Raw genomic sequence first — 22,561 nt, forward strand, 5'->3', positions numbered from 1 at the left:
TCGTACACGACTGAGTGTTGTTTAGTTAGATCACGCGATATCGATGATGTTAAATGGCTTATTATTGGTCCGGAAGTAGACCATCCAGGGGCCGGTTGTATTAGATGGATATAATTTGTATTGAAAAGGAGACTTATCGGTATTATTTTTGCTATCTGAGAAATCTTCAAATCGACCTCCACTAATCCTGAAAGGATGTCGGTCGTCAGAGATATCTTCCAATTAGTTAATACTATCTTGCGGGCTTCAGTACCCACGAAAAGAAGGTTTTATCTAAGTAATTGTTACTTAACTGTTGAACATTTTTAGTATCAGTAATCAACAAACATATTTTCGCTTAGCCGTCGATCATATAGCCCGCTAACAAATGGAGTTTCCAAATGATCAATAGCTGGTGGCAGGGAATTTTCATTTTCACTTACTCACGCCATGTCTAAACTTTCGTCAGTACGGGTAGAAATCACCTCGAATCTTACTACCCACTCCGGAAAAATATATTCCGCAGGTCCCTATCCTATGAACTAATACGATTAACATAGATGGGAGACATTGCTCTAACCTGCGACTTCAAATGCTATGAAATGTTATCAGCTGGTAAAACACTTGGATGAACAAAGGCTCCTTACCCTAGAGGCAGTAAATGGGAATTGATTTTGGCAATGAAACGAAACAAGCGAGTTCGCGATCAGATTAAAATGAACATGGGGAACTTGATCATACGGTCGAAGGTAACGGGCTCATTATAATGATAACAGACTGTTAATTTGACGCAAAAAACCTTTCAAAAAATATTTTAATAACTTTGACGATGTCGAAAAAAAGTTCAAGCATAATACCAAAATAGGTTTCTAATTCCATAGATTTTTTTGTTGGCATTAGCGATAAATTTGCGTAAAATGTCGCAAACATGAGCTCAATTCCTAAACTTCATGTGTAATCATTACTACAGTTGAAATAAAAATAGAAACCCATTGTCTGACCAATCGAAGCGCAACGGTACTGTTGCATTGTATAATTCGTCACCATACAAAAACACATTGACTTTAAACCTGACTATCTGTCTGGTATCTATTCTAAACCGAAATTAAAACCACTAACACAACAATCTGTCTAACTCTGAGTGGGTTAGTAAATCCTTACCAATGCCACTACTGACATTTTTGGTCTGTGTTTGGGGGGTTTTTCACCACCAATGTCACTTTTTGTGGCATTATTTTCTGCGTTAAATTATTCTATTGTATTTAGATCGCTTCATAAAGAAGAAACATTGTGTATGCAATCGAATTGACCTTTAGTTGTGTATCGCACCTATACGCTATTCATTCGGTAGAAATTTGGGCATCGACCGTGGTTGAGCATTGGTCGGTTTAGTTGAGCAAATGGTGTCACTGTATCTGACTAACAGGAACATTGGTGTTATATTACAAGTAATAATAACTATAAATGGCCGAAAAATTTCAATATTAGTTGATATTAATTTTGTAAACAATCGCGTGTTTGGGCGATTTCTCTTAAACGGGTATAATTGCTACTATTATTCATAGTAGCCATTATAGCAGATTAACAGGTATCAGGCGTACAGGGGATTATTTATAAAGTCTGTTAGCTATTGTGTAGATTGAATTCAATGTTGCTTCAGAATCTTCATCGCGACGAAGCACGGTGAATATGAATCACCTGCATTCGTCCAACATCGTTCTTCGCTGTTATATTCAACTTGCTGTTGATATTCATCCACGAATGAATCCGACTGCCAATCCGTGTTTACCCGAATGCCTTATCCATACGCTCTTGCCTTGCCACTCATCGAACGACCGAATGAACTGCACGAGGAAGCTATGAAGCGAATGACGAATAAACGAATCAGCAAACCATTCCTCACCATAGCGATGATCGCTTACAACTATTGGCGAAGATGACTTCAATTTTATCTTCGCAGAATGATGGCTCGCGAAGAAATATATTTTTATTCTGATGCGTTGTACTTTTCGGAACAAGCCAATGCGCTACTGGTTCTTCAGTACAAAACTATGGGTTAAATTAACAGCCGAATCAAGGCAATATTTGTTAAATATAGTACAATCTTAATAGAAGCCTTGTGTGTCAAGTATTCAAAGGAGATTGAACCCATGTTTGGTGATAAAACTCGGCATAAGCAAAACAAAATTCTTTTGGATGAAGTTTTGATTTTAATCTGCTCATGGTGTTATATCACAATAATTTAACCTATTGCGCATGTTTTGCTAGTATCACGACGAATTCGCTTAATCAGCACGGTTGTTTAAAAATAAATTAGCTGTAGAATGAACAGTGTGTTGTGGGTGTAATATGGACAATACAAATATTACTTCTTGTTCCCCCATCGGGAAAGACTTGGCATAAAAAACGTGCTGTAATTATTTTACTCCATATTGTCGAGATCCTTAGATACCAACAAAAAATATAAAATTGTTGAATTTCGATTTTTTAATGCATTCCCTTCTAGGGATTAGCTATAATGATTACATTGCATGTGCACATCTCACGAATTCAACCATGACTGCTAATTTTGTTAACTAGTGCTATAAAGTTAGATTGATGTTTAAGGTGAGATTTTTTGTGACGTGGTTAACATTAACAGTAGGTACCACAGTTTGATAAAAAATACATCATTTAACGCAAATTTATTCATTAAGGGTCATACTCTAATTACGTAAGGACATATGGGGGGAGTGGGTGTTTCAAAATATCTTACCAATTCTCACCTGGGGGAGGGAAGGTTTGTCCTTTCTTAAGTAATATCATAAAACATGCATGAAAAATGAAATCGATAAGAAAAATATTCTTCTCATAAGAAAAGAAACTATTTCTTATTTGTGCCATGAACATTTTATATATCAAACAAAATGAGCACATACTGTACATCATGGTCATGGAAACGCAGACCTCAAATTGAAGTGTTTTGCAGCGACAAAATATGATTGTTAAATTAGTTATGGAATTTATTGTTGCCAACGTAAGGGGCGGCTTAATTGTCGATGGTTTTGGAGCAGTTACAGAAATTTCTTGACTCTTGGTGGTACATTGTTCTGATCGGGAACTGGAGTCACAATCTGCTTTACGAGTTAAGAAGTGTTGAGACCATTCGTGTTGTTAGACCAACATCCTTCTTTTCAAACTTTCGCTTCAAACCTGCAAGGTATATGAAAAATTTTCTGTCATGTGATTGTCAAAGAACTTGTTGGCTGTATAGTTCCAGAGTGTGAACTGTATTTTACTTCAAGAAAATTCGAAGATAGCTATGTCGGAACTATGCGTACGATAAGCGTTATAGTTGAAACTCCGAACAAATTCACACCAGAAGAGGTTATAAATTCTTTTGAGTTCTACATCACAAAAAAATAGATTCAAAGGAAGTGGAATATAGCGAAGCAAATTATGTGGAACAAATCGGAGTTTCTAAATATCTCTTAAAATTTATTCTGAAATTTCTACTGGGCGAGATTAGGATGCAAATGAAATTTCTACAGATGATTATACACACACTTAGAAAAAATCGTATAAATTTACGTCTCCTGATCCTGACATATACGAGCATCAAAAATGACTTAGTTTTACGTTTGATTTTAATTTTACATGACATTGAATTTCGTAAATCATGTAATTTTACTCCACATATGGCGTTTGTTCTGTATGACAGTAAGTGTAATTTTATGTCATTGCGCATGGAAAATATGTTTCATGTAAAATTAAATGGAACACGGTGATGTTTAATATTTAGTCATTTCGTGAATTACGGTTTGTTAAATTGTGTCACGTTTGCAATTACGTCAATGATAAAATTTATAATTTTTTGGTGTGTAGTTAAATTTTGTCCTGAGTTCTCTTTTAATAATTCAATAAGTATCGTGTTCGCTATCGAATAATTTAATGAATTAACAATATGATTTAAAATTACACAAAGTAAGATAAAATCTTATGTAGGGGGAGAGGGAGTTCACCAAAATCATACGAACTCTCATCTGGGGGGAGGGCGAGGTTGAATAGTTCTAAAAAAGCCTTACGTAATTAGTGTACGGCGGCCCCGAGCAAAATATTTTCTATGATGAAAGTATTTTCCATTTCAAACATTTATAATTACCTTAAGGGATCGAAACAAGCATAAAAATATTTTAAAAAAATTAAAAACCAAAGAGAATACGTTATAGCCAAATGTAGAATCTTACACTTAGTCAAGTCTCCCCATGTTCCCCTACTCTATCGTCAGAGCAATTAAATTTTCGTACATTTTCGAAATATGCTAGAAGTACCAAGTTCCAATCAATTTTACATTTAAATTTCGCCCACTTAAAATAAACATCTTGATCAAATTTAGTAACGCAAGCTTCAAGATAATCAACACATTTCTGATCAAAATAAGTCGTTTAAAAAAAAAAGCATATCGCGGAACGCATTTTCACGCTAGACATTTTGAATTTATTTATGAAACTGTTATGAACACTTTTTCATTAAAAATATTTCTGTTTAATATTCCAGTAGCACTGATTATGGCAAGCAAAGCTTATTTCCGTTCAACTTCATAGTATGTCATGACTTGTAGAACACTTGAGCGATATTGGAAAATATTGATATTTTTAACGTCCATTTCTCATATTCTCCACAAAAGAAATTTTGAAGTTTTCGAAGAAAAATTTTGCCTTTAAAAATCTGGCCTAGAGGATTGATATGTCTTGACATATTGATTCCCTAGACTCTAGTTTGTTCCGTGAAAAAATTATGAACACTTTTTATATAGGATTTTGAATGAATATTGCAACATATAAAAAAATTGTTTTGGCATTTTCAGGCCATTTTTTTTCTAAAAAGTCGTATATTCTTTATGGAAAAAACAGGTTTCACTTTCAGGCACTTTATTCGAAGATGACGAAGTTCTTATAACTTTCAAATGAAAATAGTTTAGTGGTTGGTGTCCTTAAACATCTCATGCGCTCTAAAATATTTTTAATATGTCCAGAGATTACATTTATGTTAAATAATAATTACTAAATTTATCTAAAAACGGTTTTAAAGTGTCACAGCACTGTAGAATAAAAAAAAAGTCGATTTTCAATTTATTAGTCAAAAATGGCTTTAGAATGTTAAAAATCATGTCCCAAAACATGGAAGACGCAAACAATACATAAATATTCAGATTTTCCATTCTACCGCAATGCCTCTTATGTATATCTCGTGTGCTAACAACTTTAACCGTGTTTTTCTCGAAGCCGCAAATGTAACTCGAACAAATGATTTTTGAACGCTTGGAAATTTTCACAGTATATTCAAAATTGATTTCTCCAGCGACGCACGTAGGATTTTTTTTATTGCTTAGCTTTTTTAATTAATTTTGTGTCCATTTTCATGACATATTTGGCGTGCTCTACAGTGGTGTAGCCCCTTAATAGAATATATCCAAATTTTATTTCTTGATGTCATGTCAAGTAAGATATACATATTCAGCATTTTTTTTCTGTAATGCTTTGTTGTACAACTTTATTGAAAACATGCTAAATTTTGCTGAAATTAAAACCATATTAGCTGCTATTTAAGCTAAAGAATAGTCTTTCATGGTACAAAAACTTATGTTTACCAGCAACAATTGAAGTTTTATAGCACGCTACAAGTGCAATTTAAATGTTATGAGTGGCTATAAAAGTACGATAAAACCTCAATTGATACTAGGGTATAAGACTAACCAGTTCAGTTTTGGCAAAAAGTTTAATATTTGCTAAGTTTGGTTGAAATCGGAATGCATCGATTTGTCAAAAACTTGTGGCTTGATAATACTTCTATAGATATAGAAATTATATTATATAAGAGTATTTCGTCTTACGGTTGCTATTTGTGCCAAATGGTCCTAAGAAAATCATTAAACGTAGATTCAAGGAAACTATCACCCAGTGTTGATTTCATAATTAGAAAAAAAGTTATTTGAAGTACCAATAGTCTACTATGTAGATTCATAATTGTGTTGATTCGGTTTTCGCCCGCGAGACATCCCCAGATTTACATATGTAATTGATTTGTTTTGCTTTGCTTACGCAGCTTCCCGTTTCAAATCTGATAAAAAAAACATCAGCAAATAATCATTATGTAATACTAATTGTTGTTTATAGCAAAAGTCATCCTATTCCGAACATAGCAAGCATTTCTGCACCACTTCAGTCATGAAGCTCTGACCCTTCCACCAATGAACAAGAAATTTGTTTTTCTTGGTCGCAATGCAGGAGGAATGAAGAACGAAGAATCCTTAGCGAAGAATGGCTAGTGACGATTATCACCTAAGCCATTCGTGTGCCGATCCGAATGATGCGTGAAGATGAACATTGCATGAATGGCTAAATTCAACAAACAACGATGCGAACAAGCAGCGAACAGCAGTCATCAGATTCGGATTTTTTGTTTGTTTGTATTATTCATTTTCGATGATTCTGTGCTTTCGTGTGACGAACGGCGCAGCGTTATTCGAGGCATGGGTGAATGACACGACGAATATCGCATCGATGATGAACGAATGAACTAGTTCGGCGAAGAATATTTGCAACATTGATTGAATTTATTGGCGTATTAGAATTTTAATTCAATTTGTTTATTGTCCAATTTTTTCATTGTTCTTTTGACGTAGGACTACGTATTTGTTTTCGATGTGGGAGTGTACTTTGCAAATTCTACAAAAATGGTATGTACCGAAAAGTGATCCTATTTTAAACGCATATAATTCAGCCATCTCACCATAAGTTTTCGAATTTTTTTCGCATATCGCCCCAAAATACTTCTAAGAATAGATTTCAATAGATAAACCCAAAAGTTTTTGATATCATGGCATCAAAAATTTAAATGTTGTACAACCTACATATAATATCGCGCATTTACACACAGAAGATAGCGCTTCCCAAGTCCGGCACGACAGATTTGTGTACCTAGCGCACTACGCTTTTGTGAATGACGTCATCATCGACTATTTAAAGAACGGATTTGGTCGGACAAGCTGCGCTGCGTGTTTTTACAGTCAGTGTAGCTGAGTTAGAAGTCCGTTACACTGGCTGTGGAGGTACGCTACCCAGTTCCGTCCAACACACGATTGAGCTTGTCCGTTCAAATACTATGCTTTCTTTTATGTTGTGCTCGTTTCCAGCACACTTTTATGCACAATCTCGAACACAATTATTCGTACACAAAATCACTTGTACATTGGAGCTCCATTTGCAAACACGGTTAACATAGTGTCGTGGTACTAGTTGCCTCTTTCGCTCTACCCATCATCTTCAGCGTTAACTCATTTTTCTTTGTTCGCTTGGGTTCAATGTTTAAGGCGAATGTGCAGATAGGTATAGCTAATTTGTTAGCGGTTGTATGTGTAACCAGCATGATAGAAATCTGTAAAATTATTTTCGATTCTTGTATATTTATAGTTTCGATATATGATTAAGACCACTGCATTCGCTACATTTGTATGCGCACTTTAGAAAAGTTACAATAATGGCAAAATATAACTAGAAAACTTGGTACAATATAATATTATATTGTCTAAAATTTGATTTTTCTTCACCAGTCCGTTTTTTACCACATACACAATCGAAAAGTTTTTACAATTTTTAAAAGTTGATCGTGTGCTATACAGATTAAGTTGAATAAGATTCGATCACCTGCTACAAATGAAATGACTTCATAACCAAGGAGGTTTCGTTCAATATGTAACATTCGATGTTGATTGGTTGTGCTTAACTATACGTAAGAAATATATTTGATTTATTATTACTTTAAATGTACTAAGAAAACAAAAATTTTACATTAAGTAGTATATTCCTACGTCTACAGCTCGTGCAACCCCATAGGGCTGACCCTTGTAGTTTTTGTTATTATTGCTTATGATACCTCATAAATGCACCTGACAACCAGGCTTAATTACGATAGAAAGTGGTAGCTTTTAAACAACAGCTGGCGATTCTGCAAAAAGATCCCTTTCGAGAAATAAGATCATTACATAACATAAGAAAACACGTGCATACAGTTCAGTGTCAACTACTTTACCCTTGTTTATGTATTGAGGATATAGAAAAGATACACGACCCAGTAGGGCTAACGCAACGAACCATATCAAATAAACGAAGTAAAAAGTGATACAGAGATATAGGAATCAGGAATCATAATATATTTGCTCGATTAGTATGTTTCTTATCTTATTCGGAGATTTGTGCTTTGCCATGTCTTCTCATCATTTTCCTGGTAGGAAAGGTAAGGAAGGTTGAAGTAAGGAAATGGGGAATGACAACACAATATAATCAGTCTACTTTCTACTTCTGCCAAAGTCAGACGTACAATCGAACCAAGTGAACTAGTGTTGCCACAATTAAATCGGTACCAGGAGTTGAAAAATTCTTTCCTATCTGTACTCTGCTATAGAAAAATCTGTACCGGATTCTGTACCCAACCAATAACAAGTTTGTTTAAAAAAAAACATTTTTCTTATACATATTTTTCATTCGGGGATATCAAACTAGACATTCTGACTCGGTTGTTTTATTTGAGCTGGAATTTCGCAAGAAACCACTTAGAATTCCGGATGAGTTTGACTGGGTAATGTCAATATCAGCTCCAGCTCAAATTCTCGCTGCCACTTTGTTTGCAACCAAAGGTGGCCAACAGAGGGGCGGCGAGAAGCTGAGATGGGGCTTGTAGTATCAATAGGATGTGAGAAACCTGCTTGCAGGAATTCAAATGTCAGAGTAAACGTATGCACTCTGAGAAGATTTGCTCGGCTTTCACTTAGACATCCCTTTGATTTGCTGGAAGCAGGTTTCTCGCATATCGCATTCTATTGTCAGCTTCAGTTCAAGCTCAATCAGTACCAGTTACACTTCACATTCTTGCCATCACTGCTGCCTAACTCAACGTTTACCTGCTGTTTACTGGGATGCATCGCAGGGTAAATTATTTTACTTTGCTGTCATGTAAAAGAATCTGTACCAATCTGTTCTTCTTTACAAAAATCTTTAATCTGTACCGAACAGAATCTGTACCAAAAATGTTTTAAAAATCTGAATCTGTACCTTTCTAGATAAATCTGTACTTATGGTATCACTGAAGTGAACAACAACTAGCAACCTCTCGATCTAGTCTGCAGTGTTTAGAGAACAAAGGAAACTTTTAATTTATTCTTACCATTATGAGTGAAGTCGACGAAAAAACTCCGCTCCGATTCAACACAGCAGCCGTTGACTTTAAATTCTGTTCTATACGATTGAGTTTTCGTGAAGTGGAATACCTTCTGAAGGTGAAGATGCATCTTCGCAATGTAATACTCATATCATTCAACACGTTAGCCCAAGCCGAACGTTTCGTTTTGCAGAACAACTTGAAGCACGTGGGTGAAAGTTATAAAGTTGGCATTAAGATTCCCGTGTATATAGAAAAAGACTATGTAGATGTGAAGCTACATGACATGTCACCACGTACCCCTCCAGATCTAATTGCAGAATATATGTCGCAATACGGAGAAGTAGAATCCATTACACCCGATACGTGGAGAAATTTCTTCCGGGGTACACCTAACGGTGTTCTTTTGGTGAGGATGCGGATCGAAAGACCTATCCCTCCTCACTTGACTATTAAACTCAAAACCCTCGAAGCTAGTATTAACCAAACTACGTTATGCACCTATGAGGGGCAAACTTCTACGTGCAAGTATTGTAATCAGACAGCTCACCACGGACAACCTTACGCGAAGGACACAGAGGAGAATGCATATCTACCGATTGTCAACGCATCCACGGCAAACCAACCCAAAAAAGAGTTTTCAATATCAATACCTGAACCACAAACGGTTGCCAAATTGGTGGACTGAACCCTTATTGACAACTGCAAAAGCAGCATCCAGCACCCCGAAAACCACTGTAAGCAACATCGGTGAAGAAGATGATAACAATGATGACGGATTTACATTGATCACCCGTAAGTGCAAGAAGCAGGAAAGAACATCTGATCGTGAGCGCCAAGACACTTTTAACGCTGATAACCTTGATGTGAAGGACAGCAGAAAATTAAATGATACCCATGCGGCAGTAGATGAGCCGCGAAAGGAGGTCTCCTCCCGCAATAAAAAGTTGCGCGCACGAGATCCAACGGATAATTATAATCAATAATATTTGGTTTTATTTTTCTTTTTACACATTGTAAACACATGAAAGATCCACGGCTCCGTTAAACTATCGCTATGAGCCGTGTCAAATAAACGAAATAAAAACACAATATAATCCCAATACAAAACAAACAGTTTGGATTTTACGCTCCCGACAGAATAATGATCCCTACTGATAAAGTCTGCAGCTCTTTAGCACACTGAGATGCAAAAAATAACATATGCTTGAGTTTTAACTCCTTGTATGGAGAACCGAAGATTCGGATACGCAATTGTATTTCTTCAGTTATATAAGGTTCGTCGCGGTTGCGGTAGTTACCCTCAATCCTCAAATAAAAGTTAATCCGGTGATTTTCTAGGCGTGTACATTGTTTAATTCAACCTCGTACCCCCAGATTTTAAAAACATCGAAATAGTAACCTTACCTTATTGGATTTAGCTTGAAAAATATTTAGTCAGGCATAAAACCATTATTGCTAGAACGTTGCCAGATGTATAACCTTTCCAACGAGTGCTTGTTTGTCAAAATCAGTGCAAAAATACGAGCTCGCCAAAGAAAACTGACCTACTTGACCTCACTCTACCTACGAAATCTTTATTGGAGAAACTCCTTATGAAGCAAAAAAAAAATGTCTCAAAAAAAAATTGGTCTGGATAGTCACAGCTGTCAATTGACACATGGTGTATATTCTTTGCTGTGGCATGTGCAATCTTGTGCGTAGCCGCAAGCCGCTGAACGGTGGATGATGGAATAGGGGGTCCGAATAACCCCGTACGTTCATTTAGCACAAAAGTGGTGATTTTCTGAGAAATGGAGGAAGTCTGAATTATGCTTACTGTCTTAGCTAGTCTTAGAGTCCACCTACTTTTTGCATAGTGTTTTAAAAAAAACCGGCATAGTACTCATTGAAGACATATTAGTGCAGTATCCTATTGTTCTGACATTTGCTCTTCAGTTGTGAAAATAGTATCGAAGTTGTAGTTGATCAAGATTCTCCTCGCGCATCCCAAAAACCTGAACTATTCGCACGCCAAGTTGGCGCTATTCTTGAACGTGGAAAAATCAAATCATAATCAAAGCGTTCGGAAAATATTTGTCGGCGGACAGTAAGACTGGCTCGGAAGGAAATCGAAAACAGGCCGCAAAAATGACGGTGTCCGGTCATTTGACCGAAAGCCATTTGGCCGAAAGCCATTTACCCAAATGCTGTTTGGCCGACTGTCACTCGTCGAAAGGGCCAGTTGGTCGAATAAGTCATATGGCCGAATGCGCCGTTTGGCTGAATGGGTCGGTTGGCCAGATGAGCCATTTGGACAAATGGGCCGTTTGCCCGAACAAGCTGTTTAGTCGATTGGGTCGTTTAACCGAATGGGCCCTTTGACCGAATGAGCCGTTTGACCGAATGAGCCGTTTGACCGAATGAGCCGTTTGACCGAATGAGCCGTTTGACCGAATGAGCCGTTTGGCCGAATGAGCTGCTTGACCGAATTAGCCGTTTGACCGAATGAGGCGTTTGATCGAATGAGTCGTTTGACCGAATGAGCCGCTAGACCGGATGAACCGTTTGACTGAATGCGCTGTTTGACCCAACAGGCCGTTTGACCGAATGGGCCATTTGACCGAATGGGGCGTTTGACCGAATGGGGAGTTTGACCGAATGGGGCGTTTGACCGAATGGGGCGTTTGACCGAATGGGGCGTTTGACCGAATGGGGCGTTTGACCGAATGGGGCGTTTGACCGAATGGGGCGTTTGACCGAATGGGGCGCTTGACCGAATGGGGCGTTTGACCGAATGGGGCGTTTGACCGAATGGGGCGTTTGACCGAATGGGGCGTTTGACCGAATGGGGCGTTTGACCGAATGGGGCGTTTGACCGAATGGGGCGTTTGACCGAATGGGGCGTTTGACCGAATGGGGCGTTTGACCGAATGGGGCGTTTGACCGAATGGGGCGTTTGACCGAATGGGGCGTTTGACCGAATGGGGCGTTTGACCGAATGGGGCGTTTGACCGAATGGGGCGTTTGACCGAATGGGGCGTTTGACCGAATGGGGCGTTTGACCGAATGGGGCGTTTGACCGAATGGGGCGTTTGACCGAATGGGGCGCTTGACCGAATGGGGCGCTTGACCGAATGGGGCGCTTGACCGAATGGGGCGTTTGACCGAATGGGGCGTTTGACCGAATGAGCCGTTTGACCGAATGAGCCGTTTGACCGAATGAGCCGTTTGACCGAATGAGCCGTTTGACCGAATGAGCCGTTTGACCGAATGAGCCGTTTGACCGAATGAGCCGTTTGACCGAATGAGCCGTTTGACCGAATGAGCCGTTTGACCGAATGAGCCGTTTGACCGAATGAGCCGTTTGACCGAATGAGCCGTTTGACCGAATGAGCCGTTTGACCGAATGAGCCGTTTGACCGAATGAGCCGTTTGACCGAATGAGCCGTTTGACCGAATGAGCCGTTTGACCGAATGAGCCGTTTGACCGAATGAGCCGTTTGACCGAATGAGCCGTTTGACCGAATGAGCCGTTTGACCGAATGAGCCGTTTGACCGAATGAGCCGTTTGACCGAATGAGCCGTTTGACCGAATGAGCCGTTTGACCGAATGAGCCGTTTGACCGAATGAGCCGTTTGACCGAATGAGCCGTTTGACCGAATGAGCCGTTTGACCGAATGAGCCGTTTGACCGAATGAGCCGTTTGACCGAATGAGCCGTTTGACCGAATGAGCCGTTTGACCGAATGAGCCGTTTGACCGAATGAGCCGTTAGACCGAATGGGCCGTTCGATCGAATGGGCCGTTTGTTTGAATGGGTCGCTTGATTGAATGGGCCGTTTGACCGAATGGACCGTTTGATCGAAAGGGCCGTTCGATCGAATGGGCCGTTTGATCGAATGGGCCGTTTGATCGAAAGGGCCGTTCGATCGAATGGGCCGTTTGATCGAATGGGCCGTTTGATCGAATGGGCCTTTTGGCTGAATAGGCCGTTTGACCGGATAGACCGTTTGGCCGAATGGACCGTTTGGCTGAATGAGCAGTTTGGCCGAATGAGCCGTTTGGTCGAATGGGCCATTTGGACAAATGGGTCGTTTGATCGAATGGGCCGTTTGGACGAAAGGGCTGTTTGGCCGAATGAACCGTTTGGACTAATGAGCAGTTTTGCTGAATGGGCCGTTTGGTCGAGTGAGGCGTTTAACCGAATGGGCTGTTAGGCCGAATGGGCCGTTAGGCCGAATGGGCCGTTAGGCCGAATGGGCCGTTAGGCCGAATGGTACGTTTGGCTGAATAGGCCGTTTGACCGAGTGGTCCGATTGGGCGAATTGGTTGATTGGTCGATTGGCCGAATACCGTTCGGCCGAATGCCCTTTTGGCCGAATGCCGTTTGAAAATTGTGCAGGTTTCTACTTCGCATGGCTATACTACTTATTAAATTACTCTTGTGGGGGGGGGGGTTAGTTATCATCAAATTGCTTGCTGTAAAAGCTACTGCGGTGTATTGTTAAAAAAATTCAGAAGACAATTTGTTACTTCAAGGGGGGCGTCTGATGTAAAGTGCTCAAACTGAAAGTTATTTAGTTTTACGATTTTAAAGGCAAGGCAAAATTGGGTATTTGTATAATTTTAAGATTTATTTATACATTCATTGTGCACAAAAAATATTTTCAGTCACACAGAGCCACACATGCGAGCGTCCCAAGAGTAGACGTCCAAACATTTCCACACCGAGAAGCACCGCGGCGAACACTATAACTCTTGAAAAAATTGTCTAACAGGAAATTCAATAAGATTTGTAAAGCTTGGATTTGAAGTTACTCGATGAACCAAAAAAATGGAAAAATATCGAGTTTCGGAAAACGGCTTCATGAAAACCGAATCTCATATTTTACTGTTAAATTCGTTCACTTTTCTTCAAAATAATAATTAGAAAAAAGTTTTTATTCAGTTTTCTGTGGTTCATCGACAGGCTACACACATTCTGCATTCTTATAAAAAATCAAGTCGATTCGTTGATTCGTTTTTGAGTTATCGTGTTCGACAATTTGAAAAAACGCGGTTTCGAGAAAAACGCCATTAAAGGGAGTCTTACATCAAATTACATCACTTAATAAACGCTGTAGAAGATAATCCATTGGGTATTTTCTCTTGAAACTTTGGGTAGAAGTAGTTTAGAGTCTATTGTATACACTGTTTTTATCGCTGTCAGTTTTTCGAAAATTGTTACAGATTGATTGAAATCTACGTTTGTTATAGTAAATACACGCGAGGAATGCATGGCTGTTTAAAACAAAAGAAGTTCATCGTGGCAATCGAAATTGCGTGAGACTATTCTAGAGGCACAGTTAAGCGGATAAAAATAATTCGTCACTACACCAGACGCTCCCCTTAAGAAGTCAGCTCAAGTAACAATTGAAGTTTAATATCACGCTACAAGTGCAATTATTACACTGCTATAGAACTACCAACTACTACTTTAACCAATAATTTCGATGTTATTCAGAGCAATCACATTTTTCCTGGATTAAGCAACGGAGCCCTTTCAGGGTGTTTCTAAAGAAATCAGTTTATTTAAAAAAACGAAAAAGGTATTAATTTTGATACCTATCATAATGTTTTGGATGGAATACTCTATTTCAAAAATATCGATTTGATAAAATGGCGGAGCTATTTTTGACCATAAATTTGCTAATATTTTGCCTACAAAAAGTAAGCAACGAAAAAAAATCTACTACAAATAGATATTTATATCCCATAGAACTACACGGCACTCGGTTCATTGGTCTTTGAGAAATTTCGGTTACCGATTTGAATATTATGGTTTCGAGAAAGAAACGTTTTAAAATTTAAGAATGCATAAATCATTAAATTTGAACCAATGATAAATGGATATCAAATCAACTCGAACATGATTCATCCCATACCTGATTTTTCACCAAAGGTCACTCTCAGAGATCTATCCGCAATCGCTTCTCGTTGACTGAGCTCAACAAAGTATATTACGAATTGTCTTTGTTACCTATTAACAATCAACCTAAATCTTAAAACGCTAGCAGCTGCTTTATCGACAATTTCTTCAACTAGCCATGGCATCGACGTGAAGGCAGGGTGATTTAACTATTTTCAACGAAATAGAATCGGTGCCGAACCATTTCGTTCAATTACTGTCTCGTAAAATTGCGCGAATATTATTATTTTACCTTCGCTCCTGTAGTGGGAGTATTTCCCACTTCCATTTTTGATGAAGCGAAATCTTAAATTTCAAAAATTCGTCATGTCCAAAACATTGCTTTCTGTAGCAAACAAGTTAATGTAGTCAGGACGACTTTCGAATTTTTCAAATTAACGCTGCATCAGTCACGGATCATTCTTTTGACCCATTACTCACAGGTTCAATCATGTAAGGTAACGACTTGGTGAAAATGGACTCAACACCTTAAAATTGAAAATAACTATGCCGTGATTCAATCGAAAACGTCCCCTCCACCGGTAAGGCAATATATCTATCCCAGCACAACAATTCGCCCGTACGGTGGCTGTCTCAAATTCAACTTTCACTTTTAGTCGTTGCTTGATGTGCCTTTTCTGCTTCAGCCTGCTGCCTCCACTGAAACGCTGGCGCGATGCTGGTTTCGGCGCAGTCGATTTTTGTACGCGAATTGATTCCGTTTCGATAAGCGGCTCAATGGTCTAGGGGTATGATTCTCGCTTTGGGTGCGAGAGGTCCCGGGTTCAAATCCCGGTTGAGCCCCTGATTTTTTGTTTGTTGTATTTCAGTAATTTTGTAGAATGAAGTAATTCTATGCAACAACATTGATGCTTCCGAACACCGGTGCACAACCACCAAATGCAGCGAAAAAACGCAGCATGGTGAAAAATTTAATGTGCTTTGAGTGACGACGCCAAATGTCCATTCGCTATGGCGTTAATCAAGCCTCGTTAGACGTAGCTTAATAGCTTTTTCGGTGTAGTACCTATCTAGATGCGTTGTTCACTTTCAACCGTCGAACGGTCTCTGTTCTGAATACAGCCAGCCATTATGTACGCTAAACGGCAACTTCCAATCTATATAACATGTGGAGCGATGCTAATCGAAAAAGGAAGCTGACATCATCGAATTGTGCTGTCCGGGTTGGTTCGTGCGGCCCTAGCACGATTCGGCCCATAGATAGGTACAGCTGGCTGTCGAAAAACGGGAACAGAGTGATTCTACCGACGACGGATCGGCGAATTTCCTCCCTGCGATTATAAAGTAATCAGATAAAAAATGTTTTTCCATTCACTCTGCTAGGCCCGTTTCACATTGCGACACAGACACAGGTGGTTCGTCGCATTTTCGATACCGTCAGCTGTCACACCGGTAGGTACAGTACACCTACGGAGCACGTCGCAAACCCGATTATCTGGATTTGATGAGGCGAAAACGGATATTAATCCGTTACAGTAGTTTCGTTACAACAGTTTGGACTTTGCTGAAGCGCATTCGGGTTTGGTTTGGAACGCACCAAAATTTTCGAGCTATTCCGCTGCCAGGGTAGCCTGCAGTGTTGATTGACTTGGCAACACTTAGCGGCATTTCGATAACATTTTTATTTCTATGATAATAATGAGATTTTTGGTCAAAATCTATTTTTTGATTATGAGCTCAATGAACCAACGAGGACACTGAACAATATTCCATAACATTGGTTTCCCTTAGCCCGAGAGTTCCCTTTAACTACAACTCGCATGGTTGGGCATTAGGCCTCGTAGCAGACCACGTAATCCAGTTGCAAGTAGACACCTCACCGCGACTAGTTCTTATCTTAATTAACCTACGAAGGGAAGTGAATTTATTTCCTCGTGGTGGAAGCATCGGATATAACATTGTTGGATCGATACTCGTGTAGTATTACCGAAGCAGTTTGATTATCATTATTGAGCTGCCTATAATCGCAAGTCAGACTCATGTAGATAGGGAATCCTATCGAACAGGCGACAACTATGCAACAGTGAGCAATGGGGGTTTCTAACTTTTTAGAGAGTATTGTTTCGTTTCGTTTTAGATTTGACGAAATGAAGTAAAATCCACAGTCAATATCGTAGCGGATGCAATTGAATGTTTGCCTCAAAATTAAGAAGGGATGCTCAGGATTACTTTGTCTAAAATTTTGCCGAAGACTCCAGCTATTTTTCATGACTTATCAAAAGGTTGGGCAAAACGCCGCCCTAGCGGCGAAGTTACGAACTATTTTGATGTTAACACATAAAAGGATAAATTACATGGGGGGGGGGGAGGGTGGTAATAAGGTATTTTCGGTGAAAAATATCGCTCTTAATTTTTTTTGCCGGAGAGTGCAAGTACATACCTTTTGGTATTTCTTTTACAATACAGGTCGGACTCGTTTATCCGGGAATTTCATAAAAAAAATCTCACCCCGGATAATCGAGTCAAAGTTTTTTGTGTTATTTTATTAATTTAAGCTTAATTCGCGAAAAAATTAGAAATAACACGATCAGGGTAAATTTTCCTATGATGTGAAATGTAAAGGTCTTAGATGATTTTTCAGAATTTCAAGGTGTGATTTGTATTTTCAGATGGTATTCTCTTATTATTTTTATTTATTAAATTCGTGTTTTTGATAAAGTACATTTGCTTTAGCTTAAAGGGGCTAATTATTTTACATTTCTTATAAAAGAAGTGTATAGAATTCACTCAAATTTTCAAGATTTTTTCCGAGACACGGAGGGCCGAGCCTTATATAGCAATCGACTCAGCTCGACGATTTGGGACAACATCTGTATGTGTATGTAACGGACTAACTCTCATTCATGTTTTTCAGCAATGGCTGAATCGATCTTATCCAAATCATCTTTAAATGAAAGTTTAGTGAAGTTTAGTTTCCAAGATATGAATTTTTGAATGTGTAAAAATGGCATTTACTGCTAAAATTGATGCCATAGATAAACACTTTATATAGTTTTCGACAGCTTATACAAATACCTTTCGAAAGAGCTATAGATTGTATTGTTAAAATCGGACTAATATCAAAAGATATATACGGACGAGAGATTTTTATCATTTTCCCATAACTATAAATAAGCCCAAAAACATGCAATCTATTACTACCGCCAAAATGGCTAATTTTAGGTCAATAGTATCTTCGGAGAATTTAATGGATATAAATATGCCTTTTATTTGGTATTGTGTTTTTTGCTGATTAATCCCCCTACGAGTGAGATATTTTTATAAATTTTCTTGGAAGGGATTGTATTTAGATCATGCCTTCAGCAAATTTGTAGCTCTTACTTTTGCGAATAACTTTGCTGAAGACATCAAATATCTATTTTAAATACTTCAAAAGTAATTGCTTGTCATTTGTGGATTACCTTTTGTCGCCTATTTATTATTGACGAATTTCACGCTAAATCGTATTCAGAGTTGGCAGCACCCTCTCAGATTGTAATAAAATTTTCTGTACATGAGAACTCTCAAAAAGTCACTTTGCATATTTTGTTTTTCCAAAAATGATCTAGACTGTCTTTTGAAAAAAGCCATACTTTTTCACATCCTTCAAAAAATGTTGTAGGAGTTGTTTTTTCACAAAATTAGTCAAATTTTCGAATAAAAATATTGATAAAAATTCTTCATTGACTTCTACACTGAAAAAAATCGATTTTAAAAATTTAAAGTCGATTTACAAAATAACTCCTCTTTTGATTTGGATGAAATTTTGTTTCAAGATAGATAATTATGTTTCCTACCTACCGTAAACAATTCAAGTTGGGTACTTTTAAGGAAAAAAAACCTATTTTAATCCACCTAGCGGTGCAATTGTGCCTTTCTCAATCATGAATCACGAGAATGTGTGCGTTGTTTATATTCATTAAAAGAGTTCGAGTTCTAAAATTTTGAAAAAAAAAAAAACAGCCACGGTAATATTGAACTGAAAAAAGGTGCGAAATCGGCAAAGTCCCAAAAAGTCGATTTTTATAAAAAAAATTTTTTTCGAGATAACATAAAATCTCGACGTTTCATGCATTTTAAAGATGTATGGCATCAAAAATACGAATTCGATTTCTGAAATTTCATGTGGTCCCCCCTTTGAAAAAAAAAAATTGAGTTCTGGCTTATATGGGAATTTCATATGTGACCGGACGATTTAGTCTATATTTCCGGACCCATATAAGCGATCCGTACGAAATTTTATAGACATCTGTGGGGATATTATAGCTATCATTTGGAACTAAGTTTGTGAAAATCGGCCCAACCATTTCAGGGAAACTGATGTGAGTTCGTAAATTTTGAAAGATGGCCGCTTTTCCCGGGCACTTCCGGAACCGTCTATGGTGGTCAATGTAGTCAACGAAAGTTTGGTTGGCCGTCGGTGACCTAGAACAGCAAATTTAAGTTGTTTGAGAGACATTTTAGCGAAATTTTTACCGTTTTTGCTTTCATCGGAGTATCGGTTTGAATCACAATTTGCTATGTGATCGCACGCCACAACCTGTAACTCCGGAACCGGAAGTCGGATCGGGATGAAATTAAATAGCCATTTACGGGGACGCAATACCTTTCATTTGAGGCCAAGTTTAGTCGAATCGGTTTAGCCATCTCCGAGAAACCGATGTGACTGTTATTCTGAATTTAGATACTTCCGCCGGGGCTTCCGGAACCGAGGATGGTGGCCAATGTGGCCAAATAGACTTTGAATGGATGTTAGTGACCTAATACTACAAATCGAAGCAGTTGTGGTCATATTTTGGAAAATTTTTCACCTTTATACATTCATTGCAGAATTTATTAAAATCGACATTTTCTGCGTGTTCGTACTTATCACCCTGTAATTCCGGAACCGGAAGTCGGATCCATTAGAAATTCAATAGCAGCCTATGGGAACGTTGCACCTTTCATTTGAGACTAAGTTTGTCAAAATCGGTTCAGCCATCTCTGAGAAAAATGAGTGACATTTTTGGTCACATACACACACACATACATACATACACACATACATACACACACAGACATTTGCCGAACTCGACGAACTGAATCGAATGGTATATGTCACTCGGCCCTCCGGGCCTCCGTTAAAAAGTCGGTTTTCAGAGCAATTGCAATACCTTTCTATTGAGAAAGGCAAAACGTTATTTGAAAAAAACTTTTCCTTGTCCAAACTGATTTTTTTTCTTCAGGATATTTTTATCGAAAACTAAACCAATGAAAGTCATAATCATCTCAGAATCCAATAAAACTCAGTTTGTGAGAAGATATTGTCTAATTTAGCAAGTAGGCATATTTTTTATTAAGGGGTTAACTACTTTTTCATTTTTCATGAAATCGAATTTTTTTTTATTACTTTATCTGAAAGTACAACTCCTTGAAAATGTTTTCCCAAATTTTTATAAAGATCCGAGAAATAGATCGAAAGTTACAGCGCTTCGTCTACCGTCGTGTTCTTTGTAACCCCATCAACGAAGCTTCTTCAGTGTATGATTTTAAGCATAGATATAAGTTATTAAGGGACCGTTCATAAACCACGTAGACCGAAATTTGAGAATTTTTAACCCCCGCTCCCCCCTAGTAGACCTTAGTAGACCTTTACCAACCCCCCCCCCCCCCCCTCCATCAAAAGTCTACGTAGACTTTTAATTTTTTTTTATTCGCGGGAAATGTGTAATTAGCAAGAAGTACATTATAATGTTCAATTAAAAATTAGCGTTCAGATTTATTTCAAGCTTTTTAAAGGTGTTTCACATTGGTTTTTTTGTCTATGATTGATCAAATCAATTAGTACCAAATTCAAGGTGCTTTCCAACGTTTGTGTACCTACTTCTTTCGTTCAACGTTCGGAATACTTCTTTTCAAGGTTAGTCACTCAAATATATGTAAAAAGATATATTGCTATAACTAGCTTAAATTTTGGCCGAAGTGTGCGAACAATGCAGAATTGCTAAACACTTTTTGAGCCTTACTGGTGCATTCAAAATTGTTAAATTATAAGAAACATTTACGAAATAATACTGTCGATGTGTACTATCATCTAGACTAAAATAATAAACCAAACATGCACACAAATTTCACTTTTCGTGAACAAATTTCAATATATAGACGTAAAATTTAACGGGTGTTTAAAGATTTTGAAATCAGTGTAAATTATTGCAAGAGAAACTGATTAACTCGAGTAAACACTTTGTTGTAGAAGTTTAACTACACTACTGCTTTAACCACCGAAATCAATAAATAAAAAATAAAATTAATCCACTTATTGTTAAAAATCGGGTGTTTTGCTGTTACAATGCTTAACTTTGACCATTTTTTACGTTTTTATGGTTCATACATTTAATGGTCCATGCATGTCTGCTAACTAGTGATGTCTTAGATGATTTCACAGTCAAAATCTTCCGTCGAGAGGAATTTTGGGCGATCGTCTTTGGAACTGTCATTTTGTATTATTCCTAGATCAAAACTATATCGAAATATACGCAAGAAACAACACTGTGTGAGGTTGTCCAAAAAAAATCGTGGGTTCTGGGTTGAGTGGTCGCTTAACGAGTAGTTACCTCAATAGTGTACTAGCTTTGAAGTGTCTGCATAAATACTGAATAGACCGATATTTTGAATACAACTCTCTTTAAATCCCATTTATAATTAGTAATACGAGAATAACAAAAAATAAAAGTCTACGTAGACTTTTTCAAAGACCCCTCCTCCCCCCTCGTAGACAAACGTAGACTTTTGCCAGACCCCCCCCCCCCCCCCCCCCCCCCCCCGTCCCCCTTATGAGTCTACGTGGTTTATGAACGGCCCCTAATAAGAAGATTAGATAAGATAAGAAATAAATGAAAATTAGCTGTGGTAATTTGAATTTTTAATCTCAATTATCTGGAAATGTCGTTTTACAAAAAATGGTTTTTCCGTGATCACGATTGCCGAAGAACTACTCAATCAATTTTCTTAATTTTTTTTTCAATTGATCGTAATTAATTTTTCTCGTACTTTTACGATTACCGATTTTTTAATGCAATTTTTAGAGATTAAAACAGCGATTTTTTACTAAAAACGTTCTCGAATGCAGGAAAAAATTATTATTAATTCAACTAATCGTTAAGATACGAGGAATACTCACATACTAATGAAATTTTTTGAGTTTTGGGATTTTAGATGATCTATTGGTCTCGGGGAAAAAGCCATAACTCCGCCAATTATCAATTTATCATCAATTTATAAACTTATGCTTGTTTATTTTACTGAAAAATTTACTACCAAAATATAATAAGTTTGATGTAATAAAATCATTGCTTTATTCCTTTACGTAAATTCAAACTTTCTTGACATTTTTATATCTAAAAAGTATGTAACCCCTTAATCAATAATTCCATTGAAAAGAGATAAACTCTTTGTTGTTAACAAATATTCCATTATTTC

At 37.8% G+C, this 22,561-nt stretch overlaps 1 protein-coding gene and 1 non-coding gene across 5 annotated transcripts in view; both read left to right on the top strand.

The window, feature by feature from the left end:
- LOC131696060 (uncharacterized) overlaps window positions 1-22,561 on the top strand; it is a 72,785-nt gene that overhangs the window by 16,079 nt on the left and 34,145 nt on the right. The gene's annotated exons all lie outside the window — the stretch shown is intronic.
- On the top strand, window positions 15,836-15,907 carry Trnap-ugg (transfer RNA proline (anticodon UGG)). The gene has a single exon. It is a non-coding gene; the product is annotated as a tRNA-Pro (tRNA).

The sequence above is a fragment of the Topomyia yanbarensis genome, unplaced genomic scaffold, assembly GCF_030247195.1.
Source record: "Topomyia yanbarensis strain Yona2022 unplaced genomic scaffold, ASM3024719v1 HiC_scaffold_67, whole genome shotgun sequence".
NCBI classification, from domain to species: domain Eukaryota; kingdom Metazoa; phylum Arthropoda; class Insecta; order Diptera; family Culicidae; genus Topomyia; species Topomyia yanbarensis.